Genomic DNA, 13,807 nt, shown 5'->3' on the forward strand with positions numbered 1-13,807 from the left:
TAGCATAATAGAAATAGACTAAAAGGGCTAAATTGAACTAAGCAGAATTTGTATATAGATAAAAAGTAGCAAGTCACTGAAACACCTACATAATAAGCTGAACATATTTTTTTCTTTAAAATTCTGAGATACATGTAATAAGCCCCTTTTAAACCAAATTGTAACTTCCTTTTAACTGGATTTATATATATCCGTTTCGTGCAATTCATTAGTTTCTATCTACACATAATAGTGGGAAAATAAAAGCCTATTGTATCTTTCCCCTATGCATTATATAGATCCTGATTTTGATTTTTTTTGTTCCTAGAAATACACCAAAGACTTAATAGCTAAATAAATTTATAGTGACTACATACATTAAGGCTGTTAGAAGCAGAATAGTATATTAAAGTATAATTATAGCGCCAATTGAAGCAGTTTAAACTTTTGATGAAAACGCATGATATAATTGTTTCTCGTCTTGGTATTACACCAGGTTGGGAGATAAATTGAAACTGAACTGTACTGACTAGATCAGCAAGACTCCCCTGAAATTCTATAAAAACACACAGGGCATTTTTATATCACTTATCTAAAAGAATAAAACGTAAAGTTATATACAAACTAATTTCGGTCATAAATTGTTGTCAACGTTACTACTAGTTATCGACTGCATGACTGAAGGGCCTTGATCACACGCACCTCTTCCCTCACCCCCCTTTTTTTTTTTTTTTTTTCCAGCACTCCACCACTTGTTAATCTCACCAACCACTCTTGCACCTCTCCCTTTTTTTTTTTTTCTCCAATATCATTCTTCCACTCAAGCACTCCACTCGATAAATTCACCTTTGTAACTGTTCCCCTTTTCCCCTTCCCTATATCACTCGAATATAGACACGTTATCTCACACTATAATTTCACAATTATTTCACTTCCTATGGACAAATTTATCACTGCACAAACTAGAACTTCCCCTTCAGCCATGGCAGGCAAACAAAGAGAGAAAAAAAATTAAAAATACACAAGAGAATGCAATAGAGACTCGCTCAAGCAGACCGCTAAATACAAGTGAACAAAATTGACATACAAGTCTTAGTTACTAAAATTTCTGAAGCTCTCTCTCCTAAATTCGAACAACTAAGAGATGAAATTAAGCACGATATTAACTCTTTATCTAAAGAGGTTCACCAGTTCTCTAAAAGAATCACTGAGGCAGAGCAAAGAATATCCGATTTAGAAGATACCACCCTAAACCATAACTCTAATCTAGAAGATCTAAATGCTAAAGTATTAAAAATGCAACTTAAATTAGAGGACTTGGAAAATCGGGCAAGAAGAAACAATATTAGAATAATCGGAGTTCCCGAAGACAAACAATTTGAGGACCTAAATAAACTAATTACAGTAACAATCCCACAACTTTTACAAATACCTCGAACATATCCCCACATCATAGTTGAAAGAGCTCATAGATTAGGGTGGCACAACCAGGAGAGAGAAAAAGCTCGACCTAGACCTATTATAGCTAAATTACTCAATTACCAAGACAAACTTATCCTGCTTCAACATTTTAGACAAAAACAACCTATTTTTCTGGATAACACCAAAATCATGCTATTCCAGGACTTCTCAGCAGACACCTCAGCTAAGAGAAGAGAGTTAGTGCCAATCTGCACACGCTTGATCAACCAAGGCTATCAAGCCACTTTAATCTATCCTGCCAAACTTAAAATAATAATAGGTAATGATGTTACATTTTTTGAAACAGCTAAAGAGGCTGAAAAATATCTAAAACAGGAGTCTGAAAAATCTATAACCCAACTCCCACCTCAGACACTGAGTAAAAGGGGAAAATAACTATTCTAAAACATAGGTAAGAGTAACTTATATAGAACTGTGCAATGTACACCCAGTTTGTAAATAGGGACGATGCATTGGTCAGAACCAGTCTGATCCAATTGGCATCTTGTGTTGGCGCTGGCCTATGGAGAGTCTTAGAGCTAGCGGGGGGGGGGGGGGGGGGGAAGAGGGCTACAGAGACTTTTATTTTTATTTCCCCCCTTTTTTTTTTTTTCTCTTCCTTTCCCCTTTTTTTTCTATCTTTCTTCTTTAGACAACAATGTCAGAGATTGTCTGTAAATTAGCCTCCTGGAATATAGGTGGGTTAACATCCCCAATAAAAAGAACTTCAATTATATCCCACCTTAAAAAATTAAAGGTTAACATCGCGTTTCTCCAGGAAACTCACATTAACTTAGAAGAAGTATATAAGTTTAAAAAATCCTGGGTTAAGGAAGTCATAGCTTCTCCAGCACTTGGAAGAAAGAGAGGTGTAGCAATTCTCATAGGGAAAAAAAACGAATATAATCTCTACGGTACTTGAAGTTGATCCTGAAGGAAGATTTTTAATAGTAAAAATTAAAAGTGGTAATCTTATATACACATTATGCAATATATATGCTCCAAATATTATCGATTACAGTTTCTGGGATAACTTACAAAATAAAATTCTTTCAAAAGTAGAAGGGATGTTAATAATTGGAGGAAATTTTAATATATCACCACAACATGCCCTAGATAAACTTAGATCTAATGTCACAATGCTGAAAACAAAAAAAGATAACTTAGAAACAAAAATCTTTAACAAACTATATAATAATTTAAGAGTAAAATACATTTGGAGAATACAAAACCCTGATAGCAGAAGTTATACCTGCTTATCCAAGGCTCATAAATCTCTGTCGAGAATTGATCTATTTTTAGTAGATGAGAAACTATTGAATCTAAGAATTAAAACTAATATCTTGCCGATTGCAATCTCGGACCATGCCCCAATAACTATTGAAATTAGCCCACATGATGTTAAATCTAGAAATAATCAATTTATCTTTCCCCAATACTTATCCACAGACCCAGATTTCAAAACAATGTTAAACTTAAAATTTGAAGAATATGTTCGTTTTAACAGTGAACACCTCTCTTCCCCAATGGTATATTCTGGGAAGCTGCAAAAGCAGTTATGAGAGGAGAGATACTAGCGTATAATATTAATAGAACTAAGAGCTACAAAAAAAAGGAAGAAAACATTATGAAAACACTTATAAATACATACAATAGCTATATAGTTAACAAAACACCTATGACTTGGAATAACTATACGCAAGCAAAAAAGGAAAGAGATTCCTTTTTACTACACAAAGCGACTCAACAAGAAGTGAGACTTCAATCACAATTATACAAATATGGAAATAAGGCAGGCAAATTACTTTCTAGACTAGTCAAACAAGATAAAGGCCACACTCCAATTGAACTTATACAGAAAGATGATAAATTAATCTCAGACTCAGAAGACATATTAAAAATAATGGAAGAGTACTATCGGAGATTATACTCCCCAAGCTTATCTAATTCTAAAGAGAGTAGGGAATTCTGGAAACGAATCTCGTATCCAAGTATCTCACAGGAAATAAATGAAATAATTAATCTACCTATTACTGAGTTAGAAGTAATAAAGGGAATAGAGAAACTGCCTATTAATAAAGCAGCAGGTCCAGATGCTCTGCCTAGCGAATGTTATAAACTATTAACTCCTGCTATAGTTCCATATCTAACTAAACTATTTAATAACATATATAGTGAGGGTTGCTCACCATCAACCAGTTTCTCAGCTTCTTACACCACCCTTATTCTAAAACCCGGAAAAAACCCAACTCAGAAAGAGTCGTATAGACCGATTGCTTTGTTAAACACAGACTATAAACTTTTGACTTCTATTCTGGCAAACAGCTTACAATCCCCTCTCGCACACATAATTCACAAAAACCAAGCAGGATTTCTGACCAACAGAAATTCCTCTGCTAAAATTCGCGAATTATTTCTCACTATTGACTATGTCAACATAGAGCCAATCCCAGCACAAGGAGGGGAACAGAGCGACACCGATAAGGCAATAGTTACAATAGACGCCGAAAAGGTATTTGATTCGGTTAATCATGATCATCTACTATATACACTTTCCCAATTTGGATTTAGAGGTCAGTTTCCTAAATTTATTAAAAATCTCTACGAGAAAGCTCACACTAGGTTATTGGTCAATACTAGACAATAATCAGAAATACATCTCACAAAAGGCACAAGACAAGGCTGTCCCCTATCCCCACTACTATTCAACATTGCAATTGAACCATTAGCAATCCTAATTAGACAAGAGATTGAGAGAATTAAAATAAGGAAAAAAGAACTTAAAATTGCGTTATACGCAGATGATATCCTAATATATATGAGAAACACTCAGATAAATATCCCCAAACTACTGACTATCTTAAACCAGTTTAGTTTGTTCTCGGGATACAAGATAAATACTAACAAAACCGAGCTCTATTGGTTAAGACCCCCAAAGCAGCATATAGAGAATATTCCTTTCAAAATAGCTGAACATTCATTTAAATACCTGGGCATTATAATTTCCTTAAATCCAGAACAATGGTACTCCCTTAATATTCCCCCAATCTTAAAGGGCATTCGTGAAAAAAATGAAAGATTGGCAAAATCTTCCTATTTCACTTTCAGGGCAAATAGCCCTATATAAAATGATATTATTGCCAAAAATTCTATATATTTGTCAAAATATTCCAATGATCTTGAAGCAGAAAGATATTAAGCTTTTAAATATGGCACTTAGAGTATTCCTATGGCAAAGCAAGAGACCTAGAATCTCCCTTGAAAAACTCTCTCTATCTAAAAAGTTTGGAGGATGCGCCCTACCAGATCTACGTCTATATAATTTTGCATTTTTAGCTAGAATAGTAACAGACTGGGTCCACCATAAAGATTACGTAACAGATAATGACCTGGAACAGAATATAACTTATCCTTATCTTCCTACAGTATTATTTCATAATAAAATTAATGAAATACCAAAGAGAATTAAGAAATATTGCTCCATATATACACCAATTAAAGCATGGTTAAAGATTTGCAATCTATTAAAAATAAACAAAGAAACCTCAAGCTATTTACCCTTAAGAGGTAATCCACAATTCGAACTTGGCCTACAAGCATCACCCCTCCAAAGATGGCAGACAAGGGGCCTCGAAAGAGCGGTGCAACTAGTAGATATAACAAGGAAATGCATTAAGTCATTCACAGATCTTAGAAGCGAATTTGACCTCCCACAAAAAGACTTTTTTTTTTTATCTTCAGGTAAGGCACTATATTTGGAAGCTAATAAACATATCAGGCTGGAACTGGTCATTGGGACCACTTGAGCACTGGTTAAAACTGGTAAATAAAGGCCAATCATCGATCTCTCCTTTTTACCAAATATTAAACTCAAGAAAAGGAGCCGATAACATAACAAAAATAGAATCAAAATGGGCCCCAATTTTAGGATTAACACACGTAGAGGAGGGACATACTCAAAGATCTATATTAAATGTTAGTCAAACAACGCTATCTTCCACATGGAGGGAATCACATCTGAAACTTCTATATATGACGTATATTACCCCCGAAAAGGGACATAGCTCGGGTAACCCCCAATTTAATAAATGCCCAAAATGCTCCTTAATAGCAGCTAACCTTAAGCATATGATGTGGGAATGTCCTAAGGTGAGTGCAATGTGGAAAAAAGTGGAATACTGGCTAAATAGAAAAGTTGGAATAGATAATATAGTTTTCTCACTTATGAATGTAATATTTCTTAGAACAGACGAAAGATTTATGCCAGATGAGACAAAAATTATTAGCATCACTGTATTAGCAGTAAGATACTTGATACTTAAAAAATGGAAAGAATCATCAACCCCTACTCTTTCTGAGATTAAAAACTGCTTAAAAAAGCAATGCATAATTGAACAACATGACGCAAAATTATTTAAACCCTGTGATGTTAATAGATTTTTTTCAAAAATGGTCATTATTCATAAAGACCTTTCTAAAGAGGGAAATAGACCATTTAATCTATCCATTCAGAAATTCAGATTTAGTTCTTATGGGGCTGTGGTAAAATACAATATAAAGAGAATCAGAAGGTCCTTCAACCTTCCCCCTTTTTTTTTCTCCCTTTTCCTTAATTTGCCTTGCTCTGTCCCATCTTCTCCCCTCCTCCTCACTCCGCCTTAGCTATATACGGCCATTTTACATATATGTAAGATAGGGTACTAGGTAAGCATAAAATAATAAAAACTCCAACACAATATAACTCACACAAGCTTCCTCCCAAGGCACAATATAAATATACCAAAGCTGTTAGCTGAAATATAGTTATAATGAGAAAGGGGAAGAAAAGGGTAGGAGGAAAATGTGTTTTCTTTTTATGTGTTTTCTTTTTCCTTTTATTATTACTTGTTAATTAACAAATGTATTAATCTTGGCTTGTGGCTTCATTTATTTTTCTTTTTGCAAAGCCCTGCGAGGCGCAACATAACCTACAACTGGTAGGAAGTTAATAATGTGTTGGAACTGAATAAAAATTGCATAATAAAAAAAAAATTATATGCTCTATCTCAATCATCATAAATTAAAAATGTGTGGTTTCATGTCCCTTTAAAGTTAAACTGACAGGAAGTGCATGCTTTTGTATAAGTGAGTCATGGAACTCTACTGCTTATTGGCTGAATGGTACAACTCCCACAGAAAAAAAGCTAGATTATTCAGCACAGGAACATGTTTTTGTTTTAAAAAAAAAAGCCAAAACAAAGCAGTGTAAAGCATGTTGAAACATTCTCTTTTAGATGGAACCCAACATGTAACATCACATCCCTTTCATGTTCCTATTTTTTCACCTAACTTTACAAGGTTCAAAGAGACAGAATAACTCTTTACAGATAATATTTCAAAAGGTGAACATATACTAAATAAAATCATATTAATATTCAATAATTATGTTGACTCTAATATTTAATTTCTAAAAGGTACCTCTGAATATAAACTCTATTAAATCCTGAAGTATTATATATTAAAAATAAATCAAGGGTGGTCTCCAATGGTACAAAAATCTTCTTTATTCAATACATGAAGTAGACTTCAAACAGGTCACAATGTTTTGGGGTGATACCCCTTAGTCATGTGATGCATAGGCCTTCAATTTTTGTTGCTTATATAGCTAATACACCTATCATTAATTAAACACCTGTGAACACCTTGGCTAGGTATACTACATTTACAAACATATACCGCCATCTAGTGGACGAAAATTAAAAACACCTAAATTTTAAGACAACCCGAACAAAGATTGTCAAAACATAATTTATACCTTTGTTACATTTTAAATGCATAATTTTTGTAAACATCATCTGATATATTATACTACATATACAATGTAACAAAAAAAATGCAACACAGCAAAACTAGCATAAGTTTAATGCAAACACATCAGCTGTATTCATTCTAAAAAATAACTGCAGATAGAACCAGTTCAGTAAAAAAACAGACCAATTAATGTCTAATTTCTCTATTCATGCATTTTGGCTATAATGTATCTAATTGGAAGATCCAGTAGGTCTCCCTTTGTTTTAAAATAAGCTCCCTATTGCCTCCCCTTCTGTTTTTTTTTTTTTACTTGTTCTATAACTTGGTACCTAAGTTGATTAACCTGATGGCCTAGTTTAAAAAAAATGACATGCAACAGGGGCAGTAACAACCTTGCATGCAATATTACTTTTGTGCTCAGTTATACGATCACTTATGCGTCTAGTGGACTCACCCACATAGACACGCCCACATGGGCACTTAAATATCCTACAAAACTGGAGTTGCATTTAAAATGATCACAAAATAAATATTTGTGTCCAGTATGAGGATGGAAAAAGTATGGGCTCTTAATGATAGAGCTGCAATTAATACAGCCCAAACAGAGGAAACAACCTAAATTCTTCTTTGAGATATAGGTTTGTGTACTAGTTGTGCCTGCACCTATATCTGCCTTAAAGGGACATGAAACCCCAAAAAATTATTTCATGATTCAGATAGAAAATACAATGTTAACAACTTTCCAATTTACTTCTATTATTTAATTTGCTTCCTTCTCTTGTTATCCTTTGCTGAAAGGTTTATCTAGGCAAACTCATGAGCAGCAGAGAACCTAGGTTCGAGCTGTTGATTGGTGCCTGCATATATATATTGATTGTGATTGACTCACCCATGTGTTCAGTTAGAAACCAGTAGGGGACTGCTGCTCCTTCAACAAATGATTCCAAGAGAAAGAAACAGATTAGATAATAGAAGTAAATTAGAAAGTTGTTTGAAATTGTATTCTCTATCTGAATCATGAAATACATTTTTGGGGTTTCATGTCCCTTTAACTAAAACATCCCTCAGGCTCTTACTCTTATATGCTGGCGTAGGGAATGATTGGAATTCCTCTATATTGGAATTACACCTGCTCATTATATCCCAATGTTTCCATATAGTTTTTGCTATCATTGTACTTTGTTTGGAAAACTCAGAGACAAACACATAATTTTTGTGTCCCTTGGGTTTGAGTAAGCTTTCTCTCTGAATTGGCCGAACATCATCAATGACTTTGTGGATGTGGAAAAGGGTCGGTAAAATCTAGGGATTAAGGAGGGTAATAATATATGAATTAATTCAAACAGAAAATTATGATATATCAGGCTGATGCTCCTATTAGGTAATAGTGGAAAAATATATTGATGCAATATGTATACGTATAAAAAAAATCAGATGTTTAATTGTATCTAGGTTGTGAGGCAATTGTATCAGTCATAAAATGTGTATAGAAAATACTATGTTTGCAAAAAAATTTAACAATGCCTATTGAATTACCATTAAACAAAATTATAATAAAACTGACAGAATAAAATTCAGTATATGCGCATATGCATATTAACATATAGTAGACATAAATTACGAATAAGTAGATTGTGGCCAAAACACTATAAAAAAAACAAGCAAACCCTTTTATTTTATCTGTCCTACAAACTGAACAGGCAAGACAGTTTTTTGTTTTTTTTTTATTAAAAAAGTTATTCAAACACGTCAGTGATTTGTTTGTCAAGGATTTTGATATTTTCATTACTGCAAATTAGTAAATCTCCACAAGTTTTTCCAATTTGTCTTCCACCTGCTCATATTCCTGCACAATAATGGCAAACAGGTTATGCAGTGCATCATATTATTTTTTTCACCTCTAGACGACCTGCATGTGCATTAGTCAGTGTCAATCAGTGACAAGCCAGGTCCCTCATTAGTCCTTCAAGCAGAAACCATACACTGGGATGAATGCAGTGGAATATGGAATTAAAGGGACAGTTTGCCCAAAAAAAATGTTTTCTCCTTTAATATTTTCCCAATAATCCATTTTACCTGCTTGAGTGTAGATTTAGACTGTGGTATCCCCACCTATACTGAAAGTTTCTATACTTAAAGGGACAGTTTACTCAAATTTTCTTCCCTTTAACTTGTTACTAATGATCCCCTTTACCTGCTGGAGTATATTAAATTGTTTACAAGTATTTCCCTTACCCTTATATTGGCATTTGAAATAGTTGATTTAGCCTGTGTTATCCCCACCTATCCTGAAAGTTTTTGGCCTCACGGCCAAGCTATAGATAAACTGTGTAAATACAGCCAGCAGAAGAAATTACACTCCCAATGGGGTATAGACAAGATAAAGTAATAAAATGCTAATTTTCCATTGTTCTCTCCAAGTATTGGTGATTGGTTTACAGACAGATATAATATAAAGAAGCAGGTATGTGTACACAATGTGATAAAGTAATGAGATCTGATTACACCTACAAGCTCAACCCATTTTATTAGGTTGTGGCTTCAAAACACAAAATTAGCTAATTCATATACACAAATAAACCTTAAAAAGCAAATCTCATACATTTGAAAACACATTAAGGGAATAACTATTTTATAGTATACCGTCCCTTTAAATCTAGGCTACTGACAGACATGTATGCAAAGAAAAAACGAGTGTACAATGTATCTTTAAAGGTTTTCTTTGTATAAATGTTTTGTAGATGATCCACTTATATAGCCCATTTGGGTGTGTTTTAGTAAAAATGTATAATTTTGCTTATTTTTTAAGAACATTCTGCTGATTTTCAAACTCCTAACCAGGTCCCAAAGTTTTAGATGCATACAGACTGCTTCTGTTTGTATAATAGGTCTTTCCATATGCATAGGAGAGGGGGTTTCTGCTTTCAGCCCCTTTCAGTGGGTGTCCAATGCTAATCTCATCAACTGTACTAAATTGGGAGCTTCTAAGTAAGTTTTTAAAAGGTTTTATACAGGATTTTTATATTGGTATATGTGCATATTATTTTTTTTATAGTAGTGTTACTAAACCTAAATTTGTCTTTTGTGATTCAGATAGAGCATGCAATTTTAAACAACTTTCTAATTTACTCCTATTATCAATTTTTCTTAAATTTTGTTGGTATCTTTATTTGAAAAGCAGGGATTTAAGCTTAGGAGTCTGACCATTTTTGGTTCAGAACACTGGGTAGCGCTTGCTCATTGGTCGCTATATTTAGCAACCAATCAGCAAACGCTACCCAGGCGCTGAACCTAAAATGGTCTGGCTTCTAAGCTTTCATTCCTGCTTTCCAAATAAAGATACCACAAGAACGAAGAAACATTGATAATATGAGTAACTTAGAAAGTTGCTTAAAATGGCATGCTCTATCGGAATCATGAATGAAAATAAATGAGTTTAGTATCCCTTTAAATGAAAATGTTTATTGCCCCTTTAAGCACTGCATAGCAAAATAGGCGCATACAAACTCAAATTAAACATTTTGTCAACAAAACTTGTATTGTTTTGGAATCTTGGAGCACAACCTTTCAAAATCACCCATAGCAAAGGAAATAATATAAGCAATACTCAATAGAACATGCAGAATGGTCAGAATTGTGAATTACATGGAATACAAATGTCTTTGGTCTGTAAGTGGGGACAAAAATACAATTCTGAGATTGAAATGAAATATAGTCAAAATAAATAAAAATGAAGCACAATGCTTTTTAACATTTTATGGGGGGGTTAAATTCTCAGTTTAATGTCCCTCTAGTGCAATAAAAACCATTTAGATATCTGAGAAAATAGAATATATGTATAATTAAAGGGATATGCATATGATAAAAACATAAAAGCTCCGTTATGTGCACTGTTGCTGTAGTGGGCTGAAACATTTTCATGAAAAAAGCAACGAACAAAGGCTGCTGAGACAAATGTTATAATATAGGTACAATTGTTTATAAGATACTACTGCTTGAACACGATCTTATCCACGGTATAGACATTATTAAAGTGTCACCAGTACCAGAGTGAAACAAATATACACGTATATGTTAAATATAAAACCTGAAGCACTAAGTATAAACCATAAGTAGTGAGAAGGAAAATTTACCCTTATAGCGTTAACATAAAAACTATAAATAGCGATGATGTTTAGCGCCACGTACAACAAAAGTGCTTCTTTTCACATAACACAAAATCATACGCGTGTGTAAAAAAAAACAACCCCATAGATTTTATTTAAAATGTGAAAGACACAAGAGCTGGCGAATTCAGCTTCTGGGATCAGAATCGCTTATATACTCATAGAGCAGAGGTCCCAAAAGGAAACCCCGGCCTAGTATATCTGATGAATTCATCATATCCCAGAAAAGCCTGTAGACCTGAGCTCAATGCACACAACCCGAGGAAGGGTTAGCGAGAGGTTTATTATCATCTCCCACCACGGGACAGGCTGCATCCCGGGGGAATCAAATAAGGATGATTAATGTGTAATACAGAGGCGACAGCGGCGCATACACACAAACATACACTCACCAGCCACACAGACATTCACTTACTCACACACCACTGCCGCACTCTATCTAAATCCTTCCGCCCTCACTTTCTACTTATATAGCTGTCCGTGAAGTGCATTATGGGACAATACAGTCATGTATGTGGGGCGCGGACGGCAGATTCTAATCTGCTGCACCCTTGTGGTGGGAGGGAACGTTACATGTGTTGACTCAGTGCGGCTGCGGCAGTGGTTTGCGATTAGGTGAATGTGTTGTGTGTGTGGCTGGTGAGTGCATGTTTGTGTTGTGTGTATGCGCCGCTGCCGCCTCTGTATTAAACACTCATCATCCATTCCTTATTTGATTCCCCCGGGGTGCAGCCTGTCCCGTGGTGGGAGATGATAATAAACCTCTCGCCAACCCTTAATCGGGTTGTGTGCATTGAGCTCAGGTCTACAGGCTTTTCTGGGATATGATGAATTCATCAGATATACTAGGCCGGGGTTTCCTTTTGGGACCTCTGCTCTATGAGCAGACATCCCAACTCTCCCTGAAATTTAGGGAGTCTCCCTGATTGTAATATCGGCTCAATGATGCCACCAAATGGAATGCAATATCCCTGATACTCCAAGTACCATGATCCAATGTGGCTGAAATCCAGAAAAGTGTTTCTTTAACCCCTTAAGGACCAAGGCCATTTTTCAATTTCTTTCCCTTAAGGACCAGGGCTATTTTAAAAATTTCTGCAGTGTTTGTGTTTAGCTGTAATTTTCCTCTTATTCATTTACTGTACCCACACATATTATATACCGTTTTTCTCACCACTAAATGGACTTTCTAAAGATACCATTATTTTCATCATATCTTATAATTTACTATTAAAAATATTATAAAATATGAGGAAAAAATGGAAAAAAACACACTTTTTCTAACTTTGACCCCCAAAATATGTTACACATCTACAACCACCAAAAAACACCCATGCTAAATAGTTTCTAAAATTTGTCCTGAGTTTAGAAATACCCAATGTTTACATGTTCTTTGCTTTATTTGCAAGTTATAGGGCCATAAATACAAGTAGCACTTTGCTATTTCCAAACCCCTTTTTTTCAAAATGAGCGCTAGTTACATTGGAACCCTGATATCTGTCAGGAATCCCTGAATATCCCTTGACATGTATATATTTATTTTTAGAAGACATCCCAAAGTATTGATCTAGGCCCATTTTGGTATATTTCATGCCACCATTTCACCGCCAAATGCGATCAAATAAAAAAAAATGTTCACTTTTTCACAAATTTTTTCACAAACTTTAGGTTTCTCACAGAAATTATTTACAAACAACCTGTGCAATTATGGCATAAATGATTGTAAGTGCTTCTCTGGGATCCCCTTTGTTCAGAAATAGCAGACTTATATGGCTTTGGCGTTGCTTTTTGGTAATTAGAAGGCTGCTAAATGCCACTGCGCACCACACGTGTTTTATGCCCAGCAGTGAAGGGGTTAATTAGGGAGCATGTAGGGAGCTTGTAGAATTAATTTTAGCTTTAGTGTAGTGTAGTAGACAACCCAAAGTATTGATCTAGGCCCATTTTGGTATATTTAATGCCACCATTTCACAGCCAAATGCGATCAAATTAAAAAAAAACGTAATTTTTTTCGCAATTTTAGGTTTCTCACTGAAATTATTTACAAACAGCTTGTGCAATTATGGCACAAATGGTTGTAAATGCTTCTCTGGTATCCCCTTTGTTCAGAAATAGCAGACATATATGGCTTTGGCAATGCTTTTTGGTAATTAGAAGGCTTCTAAATGCCGCTGCACATCACACCTGTATTATGTCTAGCAGTGAAGGGGTTAATTAGGGATCTTGTAGGGAGCTTGCAGGGTTAATTTTAGCTTTAGTGTAGAGATCAGCCTCCCACCTTACACATCAGACCCCCTGATCCCTCCCAAACAGCTCTCTTCCCTCCCCCACCCACCAATTGTGCCCGCCATCTTAAGTACTGGCAGAAAGTCTGCCAGTACTAAAATAAAAGGAATCTTTTTTTTTTCTTC

The 13,807-nt window shown here is 34.9% G+C and overlaps 1 non-coding gene across 1 annotated transcript; it reads right to left on the minus strand.

The window, feature by feature from the left end:
• Positions 1–11,531: 11,531 nt before the first annotated feature.
• LOC128654808 (small Cajal body-specific RNA 2) lies at positions 11,532–11,887 on the minus strand. Its single transcript, XR_008401528.1, has one exon. It is a non-coding gene; the product is annotated as a small Cajal body-specific RNA 2 (non-coding RNA).
• Positions 11,888–13,807: the final 1,920 nt, after the last annotated feature.

The sequence above is a fragment of the Bombina bombina genome, chromosome 3, assembly GCF_027579735.1.
Source record: "Bombina bombina isolate aBomBom1 chromosome 3, aBomBom1.pri, whole genome shotgun sequence".
Lineage (NCBI taxonomy): Eukaryota > Metazoa > Chordata > Amphibia > Anura > Bombinatoridae > Bombina > Bombina bombina.